The sequence below is a fragment of the Prinia subflava genome, chromosome 5, assembly GCF_021018805.1.
Source record: "Prinia subflava isolate CZ2003 ecotype Zambia chromosome 5, Cam_Psub_1.2, whole genome shotgun sequence".
NCBI lineage: Eukaryota > Metazoa > Chordata > Aves > Passeriformes > Cisticolidae > Prinia > Prinia subflava.
Window position 1 is genome coordinate 14,782,987 of NC_086251.1, and position 24,640 is coordinate 14,807,626.

Sequence of the window (24,640 nt, forward strand, 5' to 3'; positions counted from 1 at the left end):
CCTGGTAAAAAGCCATAGAGCTTAATCTTCTCTACACTGCAAAGGGACACTCTGTGGTACTTAAATTGGTTCAGCAAGTCACAGTGTTTCAGACTGAATCTTTGAGTCAAAGGAACTTCTCTCAGACAAAACTGCTACAGGACAGAGATCTGCCTGACTGAAGCAACAGCCTCCTTCCCTCTTGATGGCACAGAATTCCAGTGTAAAAACAAAGAGGACACAGAGTGTGATTTCCTCCTAGAGACACTTCAATACCAGAGAGAGAAGTCGTAAAGTAGGCAGCCAAGTTCTGTTTTCTCCTGGGGTGTATCTGCTCAGTCAGTTCTTTAGGGCACAAACAGGATTGGCAAAGTCTATGGAGGAACAGCTGACAGCAAGGCATTACTCAGGGGAATGCACAGATGTTACAAACACCTACGCTTCATTCCAAAATTAACTTTTTTATTAGCAAACATTTGATGGTCTCAGGTCTGTCTGCCTTAGAACAACAGTCTGCTTTTGAATGCTCATCAGGAAAATGTTACCTGTTTGTTCAGGCAATTTGATCTTGGAAGATGCACATACAAAATTTACTGGAACCAATGGGTAGAGGGGAAAACAAAGTGCTATATACCATGTACTCAATATCACTAATTATTTCTTCCCTTGCTTACAACAAGGGAGTAGGGTTATTTATTACACATGGTGGCGTGTCCTGGATGGTTCAGGTATAGGGATGCTTAGTAAGGTCATTCCTGATGAAGTTCTGAAGGCAGCCTTCCTACCACATTCAGTATTTACTTATGATCCCAAGGTTTAGACTTTCCTAGGCTGATCTTACATATGCCTTGCACTGTCTTGCGGGATATTTGGTCAGACCCTTGTCTGATGTAAGTGAACCTGGCAGCACTGCAGGGAAGAGAATGGTTTCCTCTTCCACTGCCTGAGTGTCTGGCATATACTTTCTTCTAATTAGTATTCATCCTTAGGCCTGTTGAATTTATGGGAGAGAGTTAGCTGCCCATGGAAATCCTTATTGTTTCGAAGCTCACTTTCCCTCATAGCCTGCAATTCTCACTGAGAGCACCCTAATTATAAAAAAACCCCAAAGTCTATTATATCAATTTGTCCTCAGTAAGCTGACACTATACAAGCTAATATTTTACTAACTTAAAGTAGTAAAGTTCAGTAAAGATTTAAAACATTTTCTAAAAGCACTGAAAGAACAAGGAGTCCAATTATTAGAAAGTGACACACCTCTAGTTCCACAGATGTTCTCTCCACAGAGAAATATAGCCTAGTCTTCTTTAAATTCCTCTTTGACATCTGAGTCATTTGGGCACATTTAACACATTTAAACAAGATAAACACACACAAAACACTGTAGACTTTCAAAATCACACGGTAAAACCATTCACAAATGAAGAATTATAGAAATACGCAGAAATTCTGTCTGCTCTCTCCCATCTCCTGCTAACATCGTGACGTAGTATCTGATCTACAAAAATATTCTCCGTGGTCATTCTTTAGTTCATAGGTCTAGGACAAAAAGTTGGGACTTTTTGTCCCAACTTCCATTTGTTTTCTCTGCCTCTTCTTTCTCATTTTCTTTTATTTTCCTTTTTTTTTTTTTTTTCTTTTTAGCTCCACCCATGAAAAGAAAAATTATTTCAAAGGCCAAGGACAAAGGCAGGCCATGTATAACTTGGGTGACTTGCACAGGCCAGGCACAAATGCCAATTTCAACATCTGGTCAGAGAGGACAACACAGCTGGAACTGTTACCAGCTTCATGAAGCTTGGTACTTGATTTTAGACACTCCATTGTGACTTTTCTATTTCCTCTCCCTGTCCCAACATTGCACCTACTGTGAAGTTTGAGTGAGATCTTTATTTGTAACTACCCTTCCAGAGGCAGCCACTGAGGCAACATACCGGATGAAAATTTTAGAAGAAAGTGCCACCAAATGAAGTGCCAACACAATTTCCAGCACAAAAGCACACCTACATATAGTGCAAGAATCTTTATTTTTTAGAAGTGGAGTTTGGAAGGCAACCAGCCTTTCAAAATGACAGATCTGCAGCTCTGTCTGAATGATGGTATTGGAGACCACTGAAAAATAGCACTGGCTTTCAAACTGTCTGGAAAGAAATTAATTTGCCTTCACTCAGAGAACTCAATATGCAACACCAATGCCAGTCCCATGCCAAACCTAATATGCTTCTTTAATCTCAGACACAATCACATAAAGCTGTTAAAAAAAAAAAAAAGAGAGAGAGAAGCTGCTTTAAAAGATGTGCATTCACTGTTAGAAAATAGTAAGTCTGTGAAAAAAAAGTTAGAGGGTAGTAGCTTTCACCAAGGATTACCTTCATAAAAATCAAGTTCTTGGTTCACACAGGAAAGTCAGAGTGATTTGTGTGAAGTTTTCTTCTGTCAATGACAACTAAGCTCTAATGTTTTGGTTTTTTTTTTTTTTCTGGGAGAAATAACTGCTGTACCCTATAGTCAGAACTGATTTAAGGAAATTTTTTTCTAGATATCCCCAAATAGAGTGCTATATGTTTTTGCATTTAAAGAATACATAAGTGCAGTGTTTTTACACTGGTACAGGATGTTGATCTGGTCTAACACCCCTGCTCAAGCAGGGTCACCTGGAGCCGAGTCCATGGGAGCTTTTGAATATCTCCAAGGTAGGACATTCCACAACCTCTATCAGCAACCTGGTCAGTACTCAGACAAAGTGTTTGCTGATGTTTAAAAGGAAGCCCTCCCATGTTTCAGTGTGTGCCTGTTGCCTCTTGCCCTGTCACAGTGCACCACTGACAAGAGCCTGGCTCTCATCCTTTTTGTATGCTCCCTTCAGGTATCCATTAACAGCATCCCCCCAGTCCTCTCTTCCTCAGGCTAAACAGTCCCAGTTCTCTCTGCCTTTACTCACATGAGAGATTAGCTATTTCCCTAATCACTTTTCAGACTGAGACACTCCACAACACAAAATTTCTTTTTTCTTTTTTTCTGGTAAAACTACTAAAAACGTTCACCTGAACTACCTAAGCATAGCCTTTAATTCAAAATCACAGCAGGTTATTTCCTCTGAATGATACACAGCCTGCACTGCTTCAGGGATCAGCAAGGCAGAACACAAGTTCTCCAGAAAAGAGTACATCAAAACAAATAATCACATTTTGCATGTTTGATTTTCCCACTCACTTCCCCATATTTAAAAGACAACTTTTAAGCAGAGGGCATATACAATTTATTAAATCTATGCTTTGGATACTTGCAATTAAATTGCAAGGATACATTTTTTCATCAGAGCAAAATTATTTTAATAGCCATAATCAACACAATCAAATATAATCAGTCTGACAAGATAATAACATTTTAGAATCATTGACAATAATTTTCTGCCTTGCCAGCTCTCATCTATATGAAGATGATTATCCCCGGAAAAGATGTGCAACTTCAAAGGTTTCAACCTCTGTTTCAATACAGTGTTATGTATTTTCATTTTTATTCTTCTGTATCCTCACCTTCCCCTCTCTCACTCTTTTTTTAACTTTTTGAGAGGTGTACTTCTGGTCTTCTTCACTCTCTACATTCTCCTCTTTACCTGTATGCAAGTCATTAGGATAATACATCAACATTCTTCAACAATGTTAAGCATCATAAACCTTATGAAAAGTGAAAGAAACAGGTTTTCTTCCTAATGTATTATTTTGGATTTTCCCCCAAATCTGAACACCAGCTTTCCCCATTTATCTTCAGCCATGCCCAAGACATGTGTTGGCCAACTTCCCTGTTTCCACTCTATTCCAAACACCCCTCCAGTGCTATTACTTGGAATCTGTCACACCATGAGTATCATCTCCTATTCTTCACCTGCTCAGTCTCCAATGAATTCTGCTCCTCTGTCTTGCTGTCATTTTCATCACACTCTTCCACTCAGTCCCCTTACTCTTACCCTGCTCTTTAAGGGGCTTTGCTTTCCACTGGGAAGTAGCAACACTGAATTCAAGCTTACTTTTCTTTCTCAAGTCTCTTATTTGGAGCCTGCTCACACCCTGCAGATTCTTCCCTTCCCTGCCTGTGGCTCAGACCTTTGCTTGTCCTCAGTTTCTTCTAAGCTCCTTGTCTTCTCTCCTGACATACCGTAAGTCTTTTCTTCTACCTCCGCCTTACTCTTCTCTTTTTAAACTCAAACAGCTTGTCTTTCCTTGATCAAGAAGCATGCCCCTTTTTGTTCTTCAAATCTTAAAAATCCTCTGAGGAACCCTCCCTTAGCTTTTCAACACATAACTGGAGTGTGTTGAATTTAGCAATGCCACAGTCTCTTCGGAAGGAGCTACTTGCCAATGAAATTTGAGCCCAGATGTCTCCAAAAGATGCTTCACACTCCAGCAGGGAGAATCCTCAGCATCTGAATACTGGATAGACCTTAAGTCCATCTGCAGTAGGTCATCTTAACATAAGATGCAAAATATATTATTACTATTATAATAAAACATTAATACTACAATTGCAGCTTTGATGTTGAGTGCTTTCAGAGGCAAAATATTCCAAGAAGGCACAATTTCTTACTGCCTCCCATTCACAGGGCATTTCCCAAGCTAAGTTTGCATGAACAGACAGTTTTTCTAAGCAAAAAAACTGAACTCTAAACTTTGTTTTACAGTGTTCTGGGACCCAACAGTTGCTAGTGTTCCCAAAAATGTGTCATTACATACTTTCTTTAATGAAATTGATAGTTTATTATATCAACAACTTCCTAGAATAGCTTATAAAATTTTGATTTAATTAGGACCAAAAAATCATCTTTTTCTAGTCATGGCTGAAAAAAGAAAGACCAAGACATTACAATATACAAGATACAATCCAATCCTGAAGACAAGGCTCTATTTTTGGTTCTTGAAGCAAATCTAATGGTTCCAAGGAGGGGGAAATGTATCTGGGTACTCAGTAGCTTTCATAACAGAAAGTTAAGGAGAAAAAGCCACTTGCTCTTGTTTAAATAATCATGATTGCTAAAGGAAGTGGAACTAGTTTGATTTGCAACCTGCAGGAAGCTGGTCTTCTGTCTTTTCTGCAGTCTGCAGATATTCAACTAAACATGTAGCTGTTTGCCTCACCTTTTGAAGAAAACAATTCTATTCAAAACCATAGGATACAGAGCCACGGCAGGGCATGGTTTCATACTGAGATCACGAGCACTGTAGAAAAAGGACAGGACAGGAAGGAGGCAGGAGTGTTCAAAGCCTATGCTGAAGACCAGTGTAGTTGTTCTTCAAGGAGACACCACCATGTTTGTGATTTGTCTGTTGGATCTACTTCTCATGGACACATAATTTCATTAAACTGTTAGACTTACGAAAAAAGGACAGGTCACTGTCAGACCCATATTGTTCTATCCTTTGTTGTTGTTGTTTTTGACACACTAGAAGCAGTGCAAGAAACACAGGCAGTTTTATAGGGTTTTTTGTTATCTTTTGTTATAATAGCCTTCTTTTCTAGTCATTCAATATGCAAAAAACCCCTCTCCTTAAAATGCTTGCAAACAGTAATATTTATTGATTATTATTGATTCTCCCCTATGGTGAATGGGAATAAACAGTATGATAGAAATTGTCTGGATATCAAAACTGATGACAGCAGTTATAATTCTTGGCTATAGTCCCCTTTTTGCTAGAAAGAGTGTTTTTTATGAAATCCTGTTGCCAAGAACAGACCTAAGCTTTCCCGTCAACTGGTTTTAATTTGCAAGAGCATCTGTACTAAAAGCTCAAAACACTACAAGCTAGAAAGGTCTGGACTGTGATTTTGCAGGGTGTTGATAATGCATCATGAAAGTGTAACAAAAAGCTTCAGATGTGAAACAGTCCTCAGTGTGTCAATCACTTCCATCTACAGGTCCTTTCCTGAGCTCCTTGCCTGCTTCTTCCTCCTTTGCCATCAGCCCTGATTATGACATGAACCTTTGCCTGTGCCAGCATGAATGAGACATTTTATTGCAATTAGCTGCTGCATTTATTACTGACAGCGTCTTCCCCAGACAGATGATCAATGCATTTATAAGCATAGCAAGACATAGTGAGATATGAACTATATCTAGAGTTTAAAGTCTGCACAGGCCTGTCAAAAGGTAAGAAAAACAGAACTAGTATGAATCATATTTTACCACTAAGTATTGAAAATAGACCAAGGCACTGCCAGAAGGAAGTTTGTTGCAGAGCTATGAAAAAGCCTTTCCATCATCTGAGTCTTGGCCCAGCACTTTGAGTGACTGTGTACTTACTTCATTAGAGGCTTTTGTGGGTGGGAGGATCTTGAAGTGAGGAGGAGGCTAGAATGGAAGAGGACATTATGCATTGCTTCTTGGGCCATGAGCTAAGGTAATTTATAACAGCATTACCTAATCAGAGTTTTTCAGGATTGTTTTTTTTTTAAACTTGTTTGGGGTTTATTTTAAGCAACACAAAAAGTAGCAAGAAGATATTACAGTACTCAAGGAGACTCAAAGGTACATAACAGGCAGTCACAGCCCTGAGAGTTCCTGTGACAGCACAGTAACAGACTGGATTGTATTCTTTATAAAATACATATTTTGTGTATAGGAAGTGATGGAGATATAGAATTTTTTTTAAAGCCACAGAGATGTGGGTCTGTCAGACATTTTACAGACTCAAGCCAATGTCAATGCAGTAGCACAGACGCACATTCTAGATATGGTTGCATTTGAAAGCTATGTTTCTTTCCAAGGTATATAGAAACAGATGTACGTCTCTACCTACTATAAGGAAGAAAGATCTTGTCATTAAATTACAAGGCCAAGAATCAAAACCCTGGCTTTAGTTCCACTTAATTAATTTCAGTTTATTTACTTACAGCTGTCTTTGGACAGCTGCTGGAAATGGTACTTTTCTTATGCCTCGGTTTCTTCCTTGTGCCAAGTCATTCATGGGAAAAAGTCAAGGAATGATTTTCAAGTTTGTTTCCTTGTTTAAAGAACTCATTTCCATCATTCTAGGGAGCTTCGCGAACAAGGTCATTGCAATCATTCTGGAGACAAAGCAAGTAATTAACTTATGTCCTCAGCCTGGCCAAATGGCTTGACATAAATAACTTCTTAAAACACAGTCTACCTGTAAGTATATCAGCAGTGCCACCCATGCAAGGACTTAAAAATACGTTTGAACCATAAGAATTAAACCTGCTAGCTAAGATGAAAGTTATCAATCCCAGCTTGAATTCTTAATATACCTCTAGAACACAAGACATCACCTAAAATTTGAAAGCTACATGTTTACCTTCAAATTCATTCTCTGTTGTCACCTTGAGTGCCCGGTGTGGCAGCTGGGTCCTAATTAGAAAGGCATTTCAGCAGGGGCAGCACCAGTCCTTGTACTCCATGTTCTGAAATGTTTAGCAGAGTGTTAACCAGGTGCTGAAAGCCAGGTGAATTCACAGCACCACTGAAGCTCTCATTAAGCAGCAGCAGCTTTCTCAAAGCAGGTGGAAGGCTGGGAAATCTGACTGGGAGCAAAGAGGGAAGGCAAGCTATGACTAGCAGAGCCAGGGGACTGGCACAAAACACAGAGGGAACCCAAGAAAGTGCAGGGAAGAGGATAACAAATACAGGGCAAGATAGGCTGACCACTGTATCTCTATCAAAACCACAAAATTATAGACTAAAAGAGGCAGCGGGGGGAACAATCATTTCTACCCTATTCACTGGAGACTGCAAAAATAGGAGAGCTCAACCAAGGATGAGATTTTATCAGAAGTTTTCAAGATCATCAGCCAGTATAAGTCAACACAGTGGAGCTTCACACACACACAAACCCCTCAAACCACCACAAACAATTCACTCCCTTCACACCTTTCCCCCATCTTAGGTAATCAGTTCCTCCAAAGGAGGATCCATTCAAATCCAATCCAATCCATTCCAAAATCTTTGCTTTCCAAGCAGTTTCATTATGAAGGTGCACTGGTGTCACTCAGAAGCCCCTTGCAGTCCATCAATATCAAAATTGCTATTCAATATAGCTTAAAAATTAGGAAAATGTAGTATTAAGAATGGTTTTGAACAGAAAAAGAAAACCTAGTTGAGTAAATGCTGACTTTCATATATTTGGTTTCATAACAAAAAAGAAATTGAATTTTCTCTGTAAATAATGTGCCTTCCAGTAAAACCTTCAATGTATGTTTCAGTTTTAAAAAAAGCCTAAAAAATGTTTTCTGAAGTTAAAAAGAGCTTTGCTATTTCAAAATGGAATCTGCTTTTCTAAGAGAACCAACCTGTTCTTGGTTTAATACTCGAGAATATATCTCTGCATTTATTAGTATCCTGAAGGCAGACACCCCATTGCTAGGGGGGATGGCTTCACAATATGAATTGTGAATTTAAACTGTCACTAAAATGTAATTATATCTAAAATTACTTGCACCAGTCTCTAATCTGCAGACTGAAATAAAGTACAATTAACAGCAGAAATATTTTGGCAAAAAAAACCTGCAAAATTCCTTTTTAGTTGTGCCTGTCCAGCACAACATACAAAGCAAGGTGAACCCGAAATTTTTGCAAGTGCTGTACACATTCCTCCTGTCAGTTGGGTGCCTCATCTTGCTGCATGTAAAATCCAGTCCACAGGTCTGGGTCTTGTACTACAGCAGTTTCATAAATGGGTCTCTACCTAATGAGCATTTTGTTGGAATTGGAAAGGGCTGTGCACAACGTCTCTGCTCAATTTCTAATGAAACCTCTATGGCTGACAACAATGTCTTTTAAAGAGAAAAAATTAGGTTTGGGTCCTTCAGTCTTAATGTGTCTTTATTGTTTTAATACACCAGACTCATTTTTCCATGTAAAAATAGTGTCTGTGCTTGCTTGGGAGCTGAGAATGGAGAAAGATAGCTGTACATTTTAGTCCTTGCAATGCCTGAGCACACATCAGTTTTGGGAAAACAGCTGAATGTTCATGTTACCCTGCAAGAGTTTTAGGCAACTGAATATGAAAATCTGCTTCTAAAATGAAACAGATCTGCTAATTTTGTGAGAAGAGTTACTATAAATATTGGAAAGAAGAGAGTGGAAGTCCAAAATGTGCTTGCTAGATAAGCAGTTGCCCAGTTCTTCTGCCCTTTATCAATCAAAGCAAGCATTTAATACTGAGATGGAATATCAGAGGAGATTAGGTCGAACAAAGAAACTTGGAGCTAATTAGAAATCATGCTTCACATTATTCTTCTAGTAACAGCTGTTTTGAAATATTGCTATAGGGATGATCCCACTGCAATGCTGGCTTTTGAAAGCCTTCCAAATCCTGTAAAATGTATTAATCTGTGACATTCATATGAATAGCCCAGACAAACGAAAGCAATTACTTTCTCCTCTTTGTTCTGATTTGTTATCTTGGTTTGATGTGGAGAGCCTATGCCAAATATCTATCTCTGATTCCCTGATAAATCTGAAATCGAATCATAGAAGTATTTCCTTTAAATTATGTTGTCTATTTTGGGGCTTCAGCTAATGGAAAAACAAAGACAGCTAAACAACTTCACTACTTGGAAAAAATATAACTTTCTTCCTTCCGTTATCCCTTAGGAACCCTGGATTTGGAGGCCTTTTTTTGCTAGTTGTTGAAATAATAAAATAAAACAGGCATAGGAATGAAGGAAAAGGGAGGAAAGATGTTTTTCTGAAGTACTGAAAAATTTGCTACCATAGGCAGTCTGTGTATAAGTCAGAGGGGTTGGGGGAAAATGCTGCATATCATAATTGAGATAGATTTGTAGAAATAGGCGTGAGAACTGCAGCAGAGAGCCTGCCTGCAGAATTCCTGAGCCAATCCAGTGGACATCATGCCTACTTTGGTTTTTCTTTCACTGATTAAATGTAATTAAGAAGAAAGGGGCTCTTCTTTCTGTCCTGAAGGTGCAACACAAACAGGGCTTGGGTATGGGGAAGTGGCACCACAGACAGCTCCTTCACAGCAGGAGGATGCTCTCTGAGACATTTTAAAACCACAGCCAACCTCAGGCTGACCCACAGCACACTGCTCCAGCACTGCTAAAGCATAGAGGGGATGCTTGAAATGCCCAGAAGCCCTGCTAAAGTAAACCCTATTCCCTAAGGATATTGGTGAGCTCTGCCTGGCCATCCCAGCAGGGCTGGGGACGAGAGAGAAATTAGATGTGCCCAGTCCTACATCACAGTGACAAAGGACACACAGGCTGCCCCAGGGGCTGCTAACCTGGGAACTGGATTTGCTTCCCATGCCACAGCAGCAAGACCTTTCTTCTTTGGGAAGCACCTATAAAAGCCTGACAAAGGCTTCACCAGACATATTTTGAAATAATAGAAACAAGAACCGTTTTCTAGCAAGTAAAAGTGTAAGGAGTTGAGAGGAGAGGACTGCAATAAGGAACGACCTAGAAGAAGTCATGGGCAAAGCAAAGTTAGAGTTAGGTCTTGAAAGTCTCAGAGCCCAAAAATTCTCACTCTTGCTCCTTATTTTCTTCATGTTTTTAAAGCAGCCACATTGACCTGGCTGTAATTTGGATGCTACCTTTTCTCTCTCAACATCCAATTTGTTAAGAAAGAAGAAAAGGGAGAAATTGTTTTATTTGAAAAGGCTTCTGCCTGCATTCTCCTTGAGAAAGCCAACAGACCTGAGAGGTTAGTGCCATCACAGCTGCATGGACCAGTACATCATAAATACAAATAAATCAGTGACCTGAAGCCACACTTGCTCAGCAGAGTCCCAAGCCTTGGCCAGTTTTTAAAACAGAAAAAGATTTGATCCAAAAGGCCAAATGGCTTTGGATCATACCCTAAGCCTGCAGCATATCTTCTGTCCCTGGCACTTTGAAACAACATGTGAGGGGCAAGGCTTCCAACTGCCCTGGATCAAAACTCAAACAAATGGCAGAAAGGGAAGGGGCAGTCCAGGACAGGAGACTCTGACAGATGCAAGCCTGTTGGGAGTGCTGTTCTCCATGGACACAGCCAAGAAGACAGGAAAAGAGGAGGCATGAGCAAGGAGGAAGAGGGGTGAGCACACCGCGATTAAAAATAAATAGTTGTGTCACATATTGTGTACAAGGCTTAAAAACTAGTGTTTGCTGCTGACAGGGGTTTTAAGGAGTTTTTTTGTTGTGGCTATTTTTTTCCCCTTTTAATGCATACATCACATTACCCCAAAGTGACAACTCCAGTCATCCGTGCTGCCAGAGCAGCAACCCTGCAGATCCCCTTCTGTGTGTTCTGCTTGCCTGGGCACCCTGACACTTCCTTCGTGACAGCTCTGGAGACCTCAGGACACGATCTTTCCCTAATGCACGCACAAGCTCCCAGAAATGCTGATCATCAGCTACCCAGGCAAATCAAGCCTCCCCCACAACCTCTTTTTTTTCTTTTTTTTTTTGAGTCCACAGCAGGTATCCTTTCATGAGAAATTGGAATCCCATGTTGCTAAGTCACTCAGTCTTTCACTACATGCTGGAGAGGATGTCTGATGTTTCTGTCTGCTGGTGCTATTCCTGGCCCAGTTTTCTCACAGAACCTTTAGAAAATGACATCCAAGAAGTAGCTGTTCATAGTCTGCCATAGAATGCAAGAGTAGATATAGAGGGATAAAATTCGTGACTGGATTGTCACATTAGATTCCTGTTTTCTATTATTTCACAACACCTGAATGCATCTCTTTGCATTTTGCATAACTAGGCAGAGTCAGATTTTACAAGGAATCTTCAGAAATCACATGCCTCATCCCACTTACCTGTGAAGAGTGCTGGGTCCCTAATCCACTTAGGTTCACTTACAAAAATCCCAGCTAACACCCTCAAGCCTTTTAATCTATTTCTAGGGATTGTCATCACCTGCAAATTTGAACAAACCCAGAATTTTCTGAATGACTCATCCCTATCAACACAGAACAGCAAAAATTCATCTCCCATTGCAGGAAAAAAGCTAAGAGTACCCCCTAGTGTTCTGGGTGCAACCTGAAAGTCTGGCCAGAGTGAAACCAGAGACAAGCTCATTTTAGAACACGGCCTTTAGTCCCTTGGCATCCATTGTTTCCCTTTAGAAAAGGACACCTGTTGCAGTGTGATTACCTGAATGTGCCTCCAAACCATCATGTACCCACAGCTTGGTATGTCACCATTTAAATATGCTCATGTGAATTTACACCAACAAACCCCTCTTTGCACTGACAGTGTTTAAGGGTGCTCCCAGTCACCTAGAGCTGCTCAGATGACATGCAAAAGTCATTAGGGTTTGGGTACTCAACAGCTTTTGATGCTTTATGGATCTACTATGAGAGTCGTGCGTCTTAATTAATCTGTCAAGTGCTTCAATATCCACAGAGAGAAGGTGCAGTGCAATGCAAGACAAGGTTATTTATAACTCCCCCTCCTTCCTGTGCACAAAGCCACATTACCTCACATTAAATCCTTTTTTAATGACACCAAAGTTAAAAAAAAAAAATAGTGTAACTTCTGCTGACTGAATCTGCTCCAGACACCTGTTCCTTGCCCTGCCAGGTCAGGAGACCAGCAGGTTCTGCCATTAACCTCCTGCTGCGAGAGCTCAGCAAACCTTTTCGCTTTTCTGGGCTTCTCTTCCAAGGCATCTCTCTAGAGATGTTCTTTCTGTCAGGGTGTATTACCGTGTGCATTTACTAAGTAGTAGTAATTATTTTGCCAATAACAAAGGAAATTTATTGTTAATCATAACAGCAGTCTTAATATACTTTGTCTTCCTGGCTTTGTCTGGAATAACAACTGGAAGGCAAGTGGAATTTAAATCCAGGGAGACACATGTGGAGTGCAGCACCCAGCAATATGTATGCAGATGATAACATGCTTGAGCAGGCTGGCCAATACAGTACTTGCAGTAGCCCATCCATCAAGGCTTAAGTTATAGCAGATGATGCAAATTTAATGATTAAATATAAAAGCTTAAAATTCCAGCTAGTAGCAGCAGCTTATGTGGGGGTAGGGGAGGGCAGTCATGAAAGCCTGTCACCTAAACTTCATCTTACACTGGAAAAGTATCTTCCTGGAGCAAGGCAAGCATATTAATAATGCAGCAGTGCCAGCTGAGGGAAACGGCTGGTTTGAAAAAGCAATTCTGACTGTAAGGGTCCAGGAAATGGAATCTCAACAGGACAAGCCACATTTACAAGCTCCTGCTAAGATGGCTCCTTTAGCAAGCCAGAAAATAACTTACAAACAGATCACAGTTTGCACTTTGGCACCACCCTTAATACATGCTCAAAGAGCCCAGTCTGGAGGGAAATACACTGTAATTATAGACACAGTGCAACTTGTGCTGGCCAGGCCACCAAATGCCCCTTGTGGATCCTTCAGAGCTTCTGGTTCTGTGGGGCATGACTTTAACACAAAGCTCAAAGTGGCTTTTATTGCAGAACCTGTAAGATGCAAATTCAGCACTTCCTGAGATTTTTTCTGATTGCTGATTTCTGGAATGTTTATTTTTTCCAAGAGAACGTTTTGCAATTTTGCTGTGATTTTAGTCAGTCCAAACAGCTTTGCTATTATCTCATTGCCTGTACTTAGACTCTAAGTGCAGCTCTTTGGTGTTTAAAACCAGGAACTGAAATGAAACACTATCTGAAGCAACAAAGATGAGCCGGAATGTTCTGGTTTTCCCTTAATCCAGGGTTCAGTGTTGCCCCTCACCTGTTTCCTTTTCCTGGTCTCTCACGTGAGGTAACAGCAGTTATCCAGCAATCTCAGAAGTCAATTGTAAGGATCAGCTTGTCAACACTCACTTAAATCCACGTCACTTGCTTTGAGCATAGGAAGCAATAAAATGCTGAACAGTGTCACTGCTGTGGTCCCCAAATGGATCCTTATTTGTCTTGCCAACCCATAAAGATGCAGACAAGATCAAAGCTCTGTTGTTTTGTTTGGGGTTTCTTTATGGGCTGCATAAGGATTGTCACCTAACTCATGAAATGCCTTGGAAAAATAAAATATCTATCCTTAAACATCTTGAAATATAACTAACCACTTCACAGTGCATGAATGGTCTGCTGTGGGTGCTCCCCATTATAATCAAACCCAAGAAAGTGGGGAGGAAGGGAAAAATCAGTACATACTGAGAAATCCTCTCTCCAGAGTTACCAGGTGGCAATGTCCTAACTATAGATTTCTCTGAAAAGCTGGATTACCTTTTATTATCCCACTCTTTGGTGAGCTTACTTCCCTTTTTAATGGCCTGTTCCCTCCTTTACTACGTGTGGCAAGGCCTGGTGGGTTTGCATTGCTGCACATGCTCGAGCGCAGCAGCACTGAGCAGCTTTCCAAGGAATAATGGGAGCGTGCTCCTCGTGCCATCAGGTGTACATAGCACAGTGCCTGAACGTGTGTGTCACTGCTGAGGATTACACAGCCCTGAGCAAAACACAACCCAGCCACGCTTTGTTCTCCTGTCAGGAAGCTGAACCCACAACAAACATGAGGCTCACATGAAAAGATAATGCACCTTTTCTAGCCACACTGAACACAAACAAGCAAATGGAATGCACTTACTTGCACTCCAATTCCCCTGTGTATGCCCACTGCTCCAGAGTGTATTCACAGATAGCCCACCCTTCTCTGCTGCTCCCCCACCACACAATGCACAGAAATCACCACTTCAATTCCACACTGAGCCCCTCTGGCTCTTAGTGACCCTCATGCCAAACTCCACACTGCTGGAAATACTGTTGTGGCTTCAAGGAACATTAAGGAAAGAACATTTTTGTTAAATGGAGTCACACAGAAATTTATTGAATGCAGAATTTCTCACATCATTGCATAACATCAATTTTCTGTGACAATATCTGCAAATATGCAGGATGCTGGGAGGTGGTGGATGGTGTCAGGCAGAAGGCATTTGAAATGAGAACTTATGGATCAGGGATAGCTCGCTGAACCTCTCTGTTGAGGGATGGGGTTCAGGAAGTCTGAAGGCTTCTGAGAGGTTGCTGCATCTGCTGTCAAATATTAATTTTGGTGTATACAATTTCAGCAGTTTTGGCCTTGTTTCAGTGACCCCTCCTCCTCTCTACACCGTCACCAATTCCAATTTAGCGGGGATCACCAAGGGTACAGCACACTGGGAAAACACAGGACTTCTCCTGGTTCCAGCTAGGAGGGATGAGTTACCTCAGATTCAGTGGAAGATCAGTGCATATTGTTCTGGAGCTTCATTAAAGAGAAGGGATATGTGAGATCATGAAGAGCTATTAAGCTTACATATTTCTCCCAGTTTATCAAGATGGTCAGTACACAGGCAAAGCATTAGCTGTGAGGTTTCTGCCTTCTGCTACCTGCTGTCGAATGCCCTAGTTTGGCTGGTGTAAAACTAATGCCAGCTGTACCCTAATAAAGAAAAAGGCCTTGGACTTTACATGCATAACCAAAACCCAACACTATAAACCTGCTGTTGTGGCATTTGTTCTCTCAAGGGTATTACAGTTCAGCATAAACTGGAGGACAACAGAGGAAGATACAGATATCTTTGTTGAACAGACCTAAAAAAACCCATGAAAGCCAGTATTTTGAAGATCAAGCCAATAATGCCAACTTGTTATATGAATTGTGAAGTGGGAACTGGATAGCAAGAATTGTATATGTATCTTTGTTTTACCATGTCTCTTTCCTCTTGCAAAAATAAACAACTGCCAACTCCCCACCTCTCTCCCACCAGGAACTGGCAGCTTTTCTCCATCACTGGCATTATCCAGCCCTGACTGTGCCCAGGAATTCACTGCCTGTCTCACTGACGGTATTTCTCAGCAATCCCTCATACATATGGGACATCATGTTCTGCCCTCAAGAAACCCACAGCATGAGAGTCAGGAATCTATTTTAAAAGGTTAGGTATTCCCCAACCATGAAGGGACAGTATTTCTGGCTATGTGTATTTGAGTACATATTCCCTGGCAAAATAGGACAGTGGAAAGGGGATGAAACCCAGACTTACTTGATATCCTTGTCCTCAGGCTGGTAAAACAAAATATTTGACAATTACTCTTCAGAAGCAAGTGAATCAACCAAGCTGCTACGTCTGTGTAGTGGTTTAGACTGATACCTCTGTAATCTTTTGCTATCCTACCCACAATTGTGACAAATGGCTTTCACTAGTTCTGTTCTCATAGGATACCAAGTTTCCATTTCAACAGAAAGATGTGGGGTCTCCAGAGGTCCCTGCTGCATTTGCAGATGAAAGAACTTTGTCTCTATTACCGGGTACAGGTTGATCCCAGATGAGTTGCCTGGTGTTTTTACCCATCACCAACAAGCTCCCATGACACAAAAATCTCTCTCCATCTCTGAAGTAACTTGCATTTTTGAGATCTCTTCAACAGCTGCTTCAAAATGTAGTCAGTTGTTCACAGGTAAAAAGGAAAAATTTTCTATGCACTGTGAACTCCCATGTCAAACACATAACAAGAAACGGAGGAAGGAAAATGATATGGACTGAGTTTTTATGAGAAAGTCTGGCTCAATAATGAATGGTTCACAACTGTTCTAATGACTGAAAACATCTTTAGACAGAACACACAATTCACTGCTCCATGGACACCAGAAGCTGAATTTTCTAACCACTGAAACAAGCCACAAATTATCCACCAATTTCCAAAACAGCATGACTGTGGCCTACACAGATATTTTTGCTGAAAGGAGGAAAATATGACAAGAATAATAGTCTTGCAGCTAAAGCACTGAACTCCAAGGACCTGTATGTAGCTCTTGACTCTTCAAGGAGCTTTGTATTTCACTGAGGCAAATCACTTCAAATTCATCTCCCCTAGAATGTGACTTAAAAAATATATATAAATTTCAAAAGTCATTATATACATGGGTTTCTTATTATTCCATGTGAATATGAATAAATAGAACACAAAGAAAAGCAGTCCTTCAATTGTGCTTGAATGCTTCTAAACACATACTCCTGTGCAATAAGCAGACAAACTCCACACTGGTTTTTCTCTTCAGCTACTTACTTTTGTCTCCAGGTTAAGAGATAAAAAAGTGTGCACACTGCTTTGTAAATATAACCCTCTATGAAAAAAAAGTTTATTATGAATATCTTGATGCTCAAGTTAAAAGAACAGTCTGACAATAAAACTGTATCATCCAGTTTGCAATGTCTCTACCTATTTCCAAAAGTTCTATTCTGCTCACCAGCAAAACTTGATTTTTCCAGGATAGAGTCAGTGAGCAGATTCATAAACACAGCACACAGAGTTTGTCCTTGCTCTCCCACTAGTCTTGCCACTCATTATTAGCTACTTGGGAATTGGTTTATTAAGGGGCTTCATTATCTCCTGTTGTGATATTCCTGTTATCTTGCTTATGTCCTTTTTTACCCGAACTTGGTCTAAGATGAACACAGTGTTTTTAAGGCCACAGCTTACAGCTGTGCCCTGAATGCATCCTTAAACACAAAGTTCTTTCCTGGAATCTGCTAGTTTTAGAATCATAATGAGAATAAAAAACAAGGCTGTCTTGACTCACTTCATTGGTCCTTTTGACTAAGTCACAAGTCTACACATGAAATTGTGACGTGAAGCCTGTATCTTTTGCCGATCTCACCAGTTCTTTAAATAATGAGTCAAGGAAAAATAAGGCAGCAGGCCCTATTCTTTTTTAGAGTCATGACATCCTTGGAGGTGCAGAAGAGTGCTCTTGTTCCAATTTTAAACCAGCAGGAAATGGACTACAGAACTTGGTTTTCTGAATGACTCTAGACTCAATACCTGTCTAACAGGCTAAAGCTATAAAGACTGACGTTTTCCTTTTCTTTCACAGTTCCATTAAGCTGTACCAATAATGCAGCAAATGAATAGAGGCATCATAACACACAGTGCTCTGACAGTTGGAAGTTGCCTGGCTCCTGCCCCATTTCTAGTTCTATCTGAACAGAATTTTCAAAGAAACAGACTTAATGAATCATGTTTAGTCATGCCTGAACGCTCACTGACACTGTAGCTTAAAAGCAATACCTGCTCTCAAGGGACGGTTTTGCCATATCTGCGTTCTACAGTACATTCTGGATTGTTTATTTATTTCCTAGAAGCACATATACTTCACTAGTGAGCAAATACAATTTCATCTTTGCAGCTTGGTCCTCCCCAACCACAAATGGGGAATTAATGCTAGCCTATCTTTTTTGTAAATCATTTTGAGATATGCTCATGGGAAACGCTGTTTAACACAATATTAACCTTTGCCACTCATTTCTAGGGAAAAGTGAGCAGAACACCATCTTTTTCTTCTCTCTTCTCCAACTACCTGCTGTTCTCCCACTTCAACCAGGTCAAAAACCTACAAGGAATTAAGTGCAAAAAGTTATTACTTGAAACTGAAAGACCACTTCTGCTGTTTCTACTGAACTGTAGAAATGGGTTCCACTGGACTGGGGTTTGTGTGAGCAGGTCAGAACTTACCAAACAGTGTGTGAGATGAGACAAGTAACAGGACTCCATTGATAGGGCTCAATACTCAGCAATGGGGAACTTTCAGACACAGGGTCTCAAGTTGGGGTTTTGCTCAAGAATTCCACTGCCTCAGCCCACCTTGCTCCAGGCACAGAACCCAACAGCCAGAGTGTGACTTTCAGTGCCATCAAAATAAGGGTTCAGAAGGACCAAACACAGCAGAGTTTCTCCTGCTACATCTGCTGCCGATAGCACCTCACAACTGAAATGCTGATTTCTAGGGAAGAGCACCGAATACCAAAACCTAACGCTGGTCTACAAATTTTCCAGGAATGCTTTGCTTTCCTCACTAGTGTATTGTTTTCCAACCCCTAAGAATTTTTCTTTAATTTCATGATAGGCTGGTTACATTAGATGTTCTCTTCACACAAATGTACCCTTGACCTGGCCACTTTTTTCTTTAAAGCAATAAAGTCCATCATAATGGATTAAAAAAGCCACTTGTTTATGACATCTGGTAGGCAGCCTCACACATCTGAGATTCTATGAAGCATTAATATCAAAGCCTGCCAGAAGTATGCCTTGTGCAGAAGGCATCAGACCGAAAATTAATGTGTCACTTACAAATGGTAAAGGCATGAAACTGAGTAATCTCATTCCACGGTGCAAGGAACAGCTGGATCAGCCGAGGGCAGGTGTGTGAAAGGAGAGCCAGACACCCCTGACTGAGGCATCACAGGGGAGGTGGGCTGAGCATCAGCTCCAGGCATTCCAGGGAGCCAGGCAGATGCCATCAGGCACAAACCTAGCTACAGGGAGTCCCTGTAATCCTCTCTAAGACTCAGTGGCATGTTCTAGATGATTGCATAAAATGGTAATGAAGATTTTGTTTTAATATGCTTTCTACTTAAACAAGCTCTCATTGCAAGAAAGTTATATCTAAAATAATTATATTATTTTCCCATTCTTTTCCAAGTGCCACAGAGCACCTGGTCATTTCTCGCCATTGCTGCTTTCAGGGCGAGAAAATAGGAGAAATCGTCCTCTTTTTAGACTTACCTGAAAGATCTATAAAGAGCTCTCTCGGAGCCAGGTGTATAAAAATATAGATTTCCTCAATTCGTTTTACTGGAAAAATGAAAATAAACCAAGCAAACAAATAAGGTATCCAAAACCAACCAAGATTATCATGCTAATGAAGTAATATGTATCTAGACATCTCCATCAGTGTGGAAAAGAACTCATGACACCTTCACTATGTGTTCAATGCACAAGACTTGGTATACTATGAGCATACACCATTTGGCAGTTATGTGTTCCCAAAGAAAACATGAAAGGACAGGGAAAAATATCACTCAGATCCTTATTCTTCCGTTTCTTCTTTTATGAAGAAAGAGTAAGGAAAGAGGGTTTTTAAAAAAAAAAAAGTCAAATCCCAAGTTCAGCTACCTGCTTTTCCTTTCAGTCTTGCTCCTGTTGCTCCCAGGTAGTATTTAGTTGTTGCCGAGCAGCAGAAAGCTAATTACCGCAATGTCATGTTTCCTTGTTTTCATCTCTTGCTCCTTCCCACTTACATGCACACTGCTCCTCAACACTCCCAAAATAAAGGTAAATTAGCTGCAAGAAACAAGAGAATTGAAAGCACAGTTTTGCACTCTGCCAATGGAAACACTCCCTCCCCTAAAGCACTTGCTCTTATTAGTGTAAATCGCCCTGTAAGCTTTGGTCACAGAACTCATTAACATCTCCAGCCAAGCATCTGGCGGGGCTGTGCTGCTCACCTACCCCCAAAGCAGCCAGCTGAAATACAGCAGGTATTCCCACAGGAAAGACACTCACTGCAGTACTGGTGAAGCTCCTGTTGAGGGCAATTTAGAGAATTTAGCATTTGTGCTGTAGTGCACATGGCAAAAAAAGGCTGTCAGAACAACACAACAGCTTCTGACAATTCATTTAGTAGGATGAAAGAGATGCCTTATTCTAAAGCTACCCACTATAATCCATTTAGGCACAGCACCTTCTGCCCATTTGTATTTCTTTGCTTCCAAACAAAAGTAATCTTTTTCAGAGTGTGGAGAGCAAAAAGATTTTGTCTTCTAAGCTACAGACTCGCTTTGCATCAGCACTCTTTTTTTAACCCAGCAATACATGTCCTTAGTAGCATGAGAAGAATTTATTCCCTTTTCAGAAGACTCCAGTCTATTTCTGTATTTGAAATAGCAGAAGGTCCTAAAAACAACTACTGCAACCCTTTCACACACGGGCACAGATGAGAAAGGGATTCCAGGATGCAGAAACTGACTGCACATACAAAACTAATAAAGGTAAGGGGGTAAGACGGTCAAAATAAGGCAGACAAGGCAATGCCAAGCAGAGTCTGACTGCACTGGAGACCAAGATCATCCACTTACAGCACAAGGAGGGGAGATTTCCATCTCTCATGGCCACCACTCATCACCATAAGCTAAAATGTTTGAATTCTCTATCTTCTTTTCCACCCCCAGCACTTTTGCTAAGTGCTAAATGTTTGTGATAAACCAGAGGCTCTACCAGAATTGCTGCTTGCAAGACCATGGCCTAAAGTCAACCCAACAGCCACTTAGAAAAATCAACAGTTATGAAATTCATTGTGTCTGCATGAAAGCAAATTCCAGTGTTGCCTTTCTGCAGGAGATGGAGAATTAGTCTCTCTTTTTCAAAACTGCTGACATACCACCTTCCACTACATGGGGGTTTTTTGAAAAATACAAAGGCGGGTGTTACAAAATAACACCTCTCTGTTTCCCTATTTTGGCCCAATTACCTTCTATTGTGGCTCTAGCACTAATGACCATTGCATATGAGATAAATGAAATTTCATTGGCCATTTTCCAAACATCTCCCAAGGAAGGTTCACCCCTGTGGCTACCATGAACCCTAAGCAAGAGCTGGGAAGAGAAACACTCCAGCCAATGTTGAAAATATTTAATCCCAGAGAGCCAGTCAGGGATCCAAGTCCACTTAGAAGAGCATGACACTGTAATCAAATGCATTGCATTGTGTCTCTTGCATTCACGAGCCACAGAGCCACTCTAGATATTCTTTGTGCTCAGGCAGCTCGACTATCTCGATACAGTTCCCTGTCTGGCAGGGAGGGGAGGGCTGGGTGAGTGCAGTGAATCTGTCACTTGCAGCAGACAAGAACATCTTGTACTTGAGCTCTTGTTGAGTAGGTTAGAAAGGCAGACAAAGCGGCAGACTTATTAGATTTTTTTTAAACGGAGGTATTGAGAAGCAAAACCCTTATAACATTCTATTAATTTAAACAGGTTTGTGCAAGATCTCATTATCCCCATCAATAAGATCAATAACATTTAAGGATTAATATCGAAAATAAAAACATTACAGTCTAAACTGAACTTTGAAGAGATCCCAGTATCCCCAATCCTTATTTTAGGCAATCATCACTAAAATCAGAAGACACTTCTGCAGACTTGAGTAGCTAAAACTAAGGAGACAGATTGAACCAACTCAATATTCCATCTCTGCTAAGCAGCAGACTAGAGAGACAAAAAAGTCGTTTGCAACAATCTGAAGGGCATTTTGACCAAGGAGGAAAAGGTCAAGTGAAATGAAGCAGGATGTAAATAGGAGTAATGGAATGAAAGCACGATGAGGCTAAAAAAAAATTGAATTAAATTATTTTGTTCTGGAGTTCTCCCTTAAAGGAAGAGAAATTAATCCCTTATAATACTCTGAATAACCCTAGAAGATCTTCACAGTTGCAGCAGGATGTACAAATACACCTGCTGGCATTTCTCTCCCAGGATTTGTAAGGATGATGTCACATCTGATATGCCAAAAGCCTGGGGGTAAAGCACCACCTAATAACTCTGATTTGCTCATCGTTAATACTAATATGGGTTGTGTATGCATGTGAAGAATTAATACATTTTTCTGAGCAAGGAGAACAACTGCTAATGGTCATTACACTAGATCAGAGGACTGTAACATCATGCTCTTGAGCAAGCATATGATGTTCATGGAAAATAAGCACCTTTAAAACCCAATGGCTGTGTTAAATCCCATGACATCTGCCTAAGTATCTATGGGGTTTTAAAGGCAGCTTCTTAAACTTGTCAGTCTTACAGCATTGCTGACACCATTTCTTAAAATTAGCAGACCTGAGAGAACTTTCTACAACTCAGCTTTCCAGACTTTTTACTTGGTTTCAGACTGTACGCTTTGTGTAACTACTGAAGAATCATGGCTACAGACACAAGAAGTGAATGTAGCAGGCACTGCATATTTCTGAAGAGCTACATTTCGCTCCCCTCCCAGTGATTTGCCTGCCGCATGTCTCCGAGTGAGTCATCAGTGCAGGGGAAATACCTCCAAATTAGCAGATTAGGAATGGCAGATCCTGCAGACTTGGGCAGACTGTCACAGCTATGCTCCTTCCAGATCCAAGCCCTCTGTGCCCATGCAGCTCTGATGACCTTCGAATGCATGGCTCTGGACATCCTCCTGCCAGCATCAAGCAGCGTAGACTCAGCACAATGCCCCACCTGGACAAAAAGCATTCTCCCTCAAGGGTCACTCTTCCTTGGGCACACAAGCCAGTAGCAAAGTGGGGAATTCAGATGGGAAAGAGGGAAACCAAGGCACACGGTGCTGGTGCACCCACCCATCCCACCAGTGCCTTCAGAAGCCAGTCCTGGCCCTCATGCACATCCATACCAGCACACAGGCATGCAAACCTGTTACCTAACTTACACTGAATTATGCAATTCTTTAGTGCTCATTAACAAGCAGAGGCTACCACAAGTTACTAGTGAAAACAATCTGAGAAATTAATAAACATGACCATTTTTAATAATAGCCAACCCATGCCTTTGGGCCCAGAAACTGTGCATATTAGCCCAGGAATAAAAGTTACTAAGCTTTAAAAAGTAACAGGTTCATTACTAGTATTAAAAAAGACAAAACCAGGAATACTCTTGTTTGCATAAGTTGCAGTTGATCTTGTTTGTTAAGACTATAAGTGTCCTAATTTGGTTTTAAAAGTAAAATCAATTGTAAATTTATTTAGACCAATTCACCTGCCTGCCTGTTGTACATCACTGGGCCTGTATTGATTGTTTGAGATAGAACTCATTCCAAATTGTATTGATTTAATTCATTAGCAAATTTTTAGCAAAGCATATTTTGTTGTTTCAGGGCAGAAGTACATAAAGCTCCATTTAGAGACTGCAATACAGAGCAGGAGAGGTATGGGAGGGGGCTAGAATTTCTCAAATAAATGAGATTTACAAACAGCAATATGAATCATCTGTTTCTGATGAAAGATCCGTTTTCTAAACAATAAATAAGAAAAACTAGGACTGGAAAAAGCCTAGAGACATTGATAGGGGGAACCAGTTGGTGAAATAAGAATGGGGTGAATAAAGCATAAATAGTACAATGTATTGGTCGTTTCAACAGACATTTTGATTTATGGATTTAAGTGCCTAAAATAGCTCAACAATTTATAAATCATCTTAAAATCAACAAATCATGAGTAGATTTGTCTGGCTTTACAGCAAGACCGTGGAGCTGAATTTGTTACCTTGGCAACTGAAGGTACCTCTGTTACCATGGCTACAGCTCCTTTAAAATACGGTTGGCAATTCCTCCCTCCCCAACTTTTGTGACTATTTTGAAAAGGAATTAAAAAAAAAAATAAGGAATCCTAGTACTCTGTCAACACTTGCACTGAGACAAAAGGGTCTGCAAAATGCAAATTTTGTAAACCCACAACGACAGGTTAAAGATAAGTGAATTTTTCTGCTGCAAATCTTTACCTCAGTGACTGTGTTATGAAGAGCTTAGATCTGGAATCCACAAACTTGGATTATGACTAGCTCGATCTTCACATACTCAGCTCAACATTTCACATCAAAACCCAGTTCTGTGGCTCACTGGAAGAAGTGGTATAGAAATGGATTCCTACCACACTGTAAATTCTCTGTGTATCAAAGCTCCCCACAAACAGGTGATGGTCTGGATTGCTTAATGAGATATGGAAAAAAGGGTCAGAAATCCTGGATCCTTGTTTCTGAGGCAGGTGAAGTGGCAGCAGGGAGTGCATTCAACTTCCCAGGTTCCAGTCAGCACCCGAGATGTGCTTCCTATGCCTGGAAGAGATGGTTTTATGGAGGAAACCACTTACTGCACTCAAA

The 24,640-nt window shown here is 40.7% G+C and overlaps 1 protein-coding gene and 1 long non-coding RNA gene across 4 annotated transcripts in view; one reads left to right on the top strand and one right to left on the bottom strand.

Annotated features, from left to right (window-relative positions):
- The window catches only part of LOC134551040 (uncharacterized), a 65,402-nt gene extending 45,220 nt beyond the window's left edge, over positions 1-20,182 (bottom strand). For both annotated transcript variants that reach the window (XR_010080505.1, XR_010080504.1), the window contains exons 1-2: positions 19,890-20,182; positions 7,287-7,392 (exon numbers count right to left, since the gene is read on the bottom strand). This is a non-coding gene — a long non-coding RNA (uncharacterized LOC134551040). The remainder of the gene's footprint in view (positions 1-7,286; positions 7,393-19,889) is intronic.
- KCNC1 (potassium voltage-gated channel subfamily C member 1) overlaps positions 1-24,640 on the top strand; it is a 105,773-nt gene that overhangs the window by 46,864 nt on the left and 34,269 nt on the right. The window lies entirely within an intron of this gene.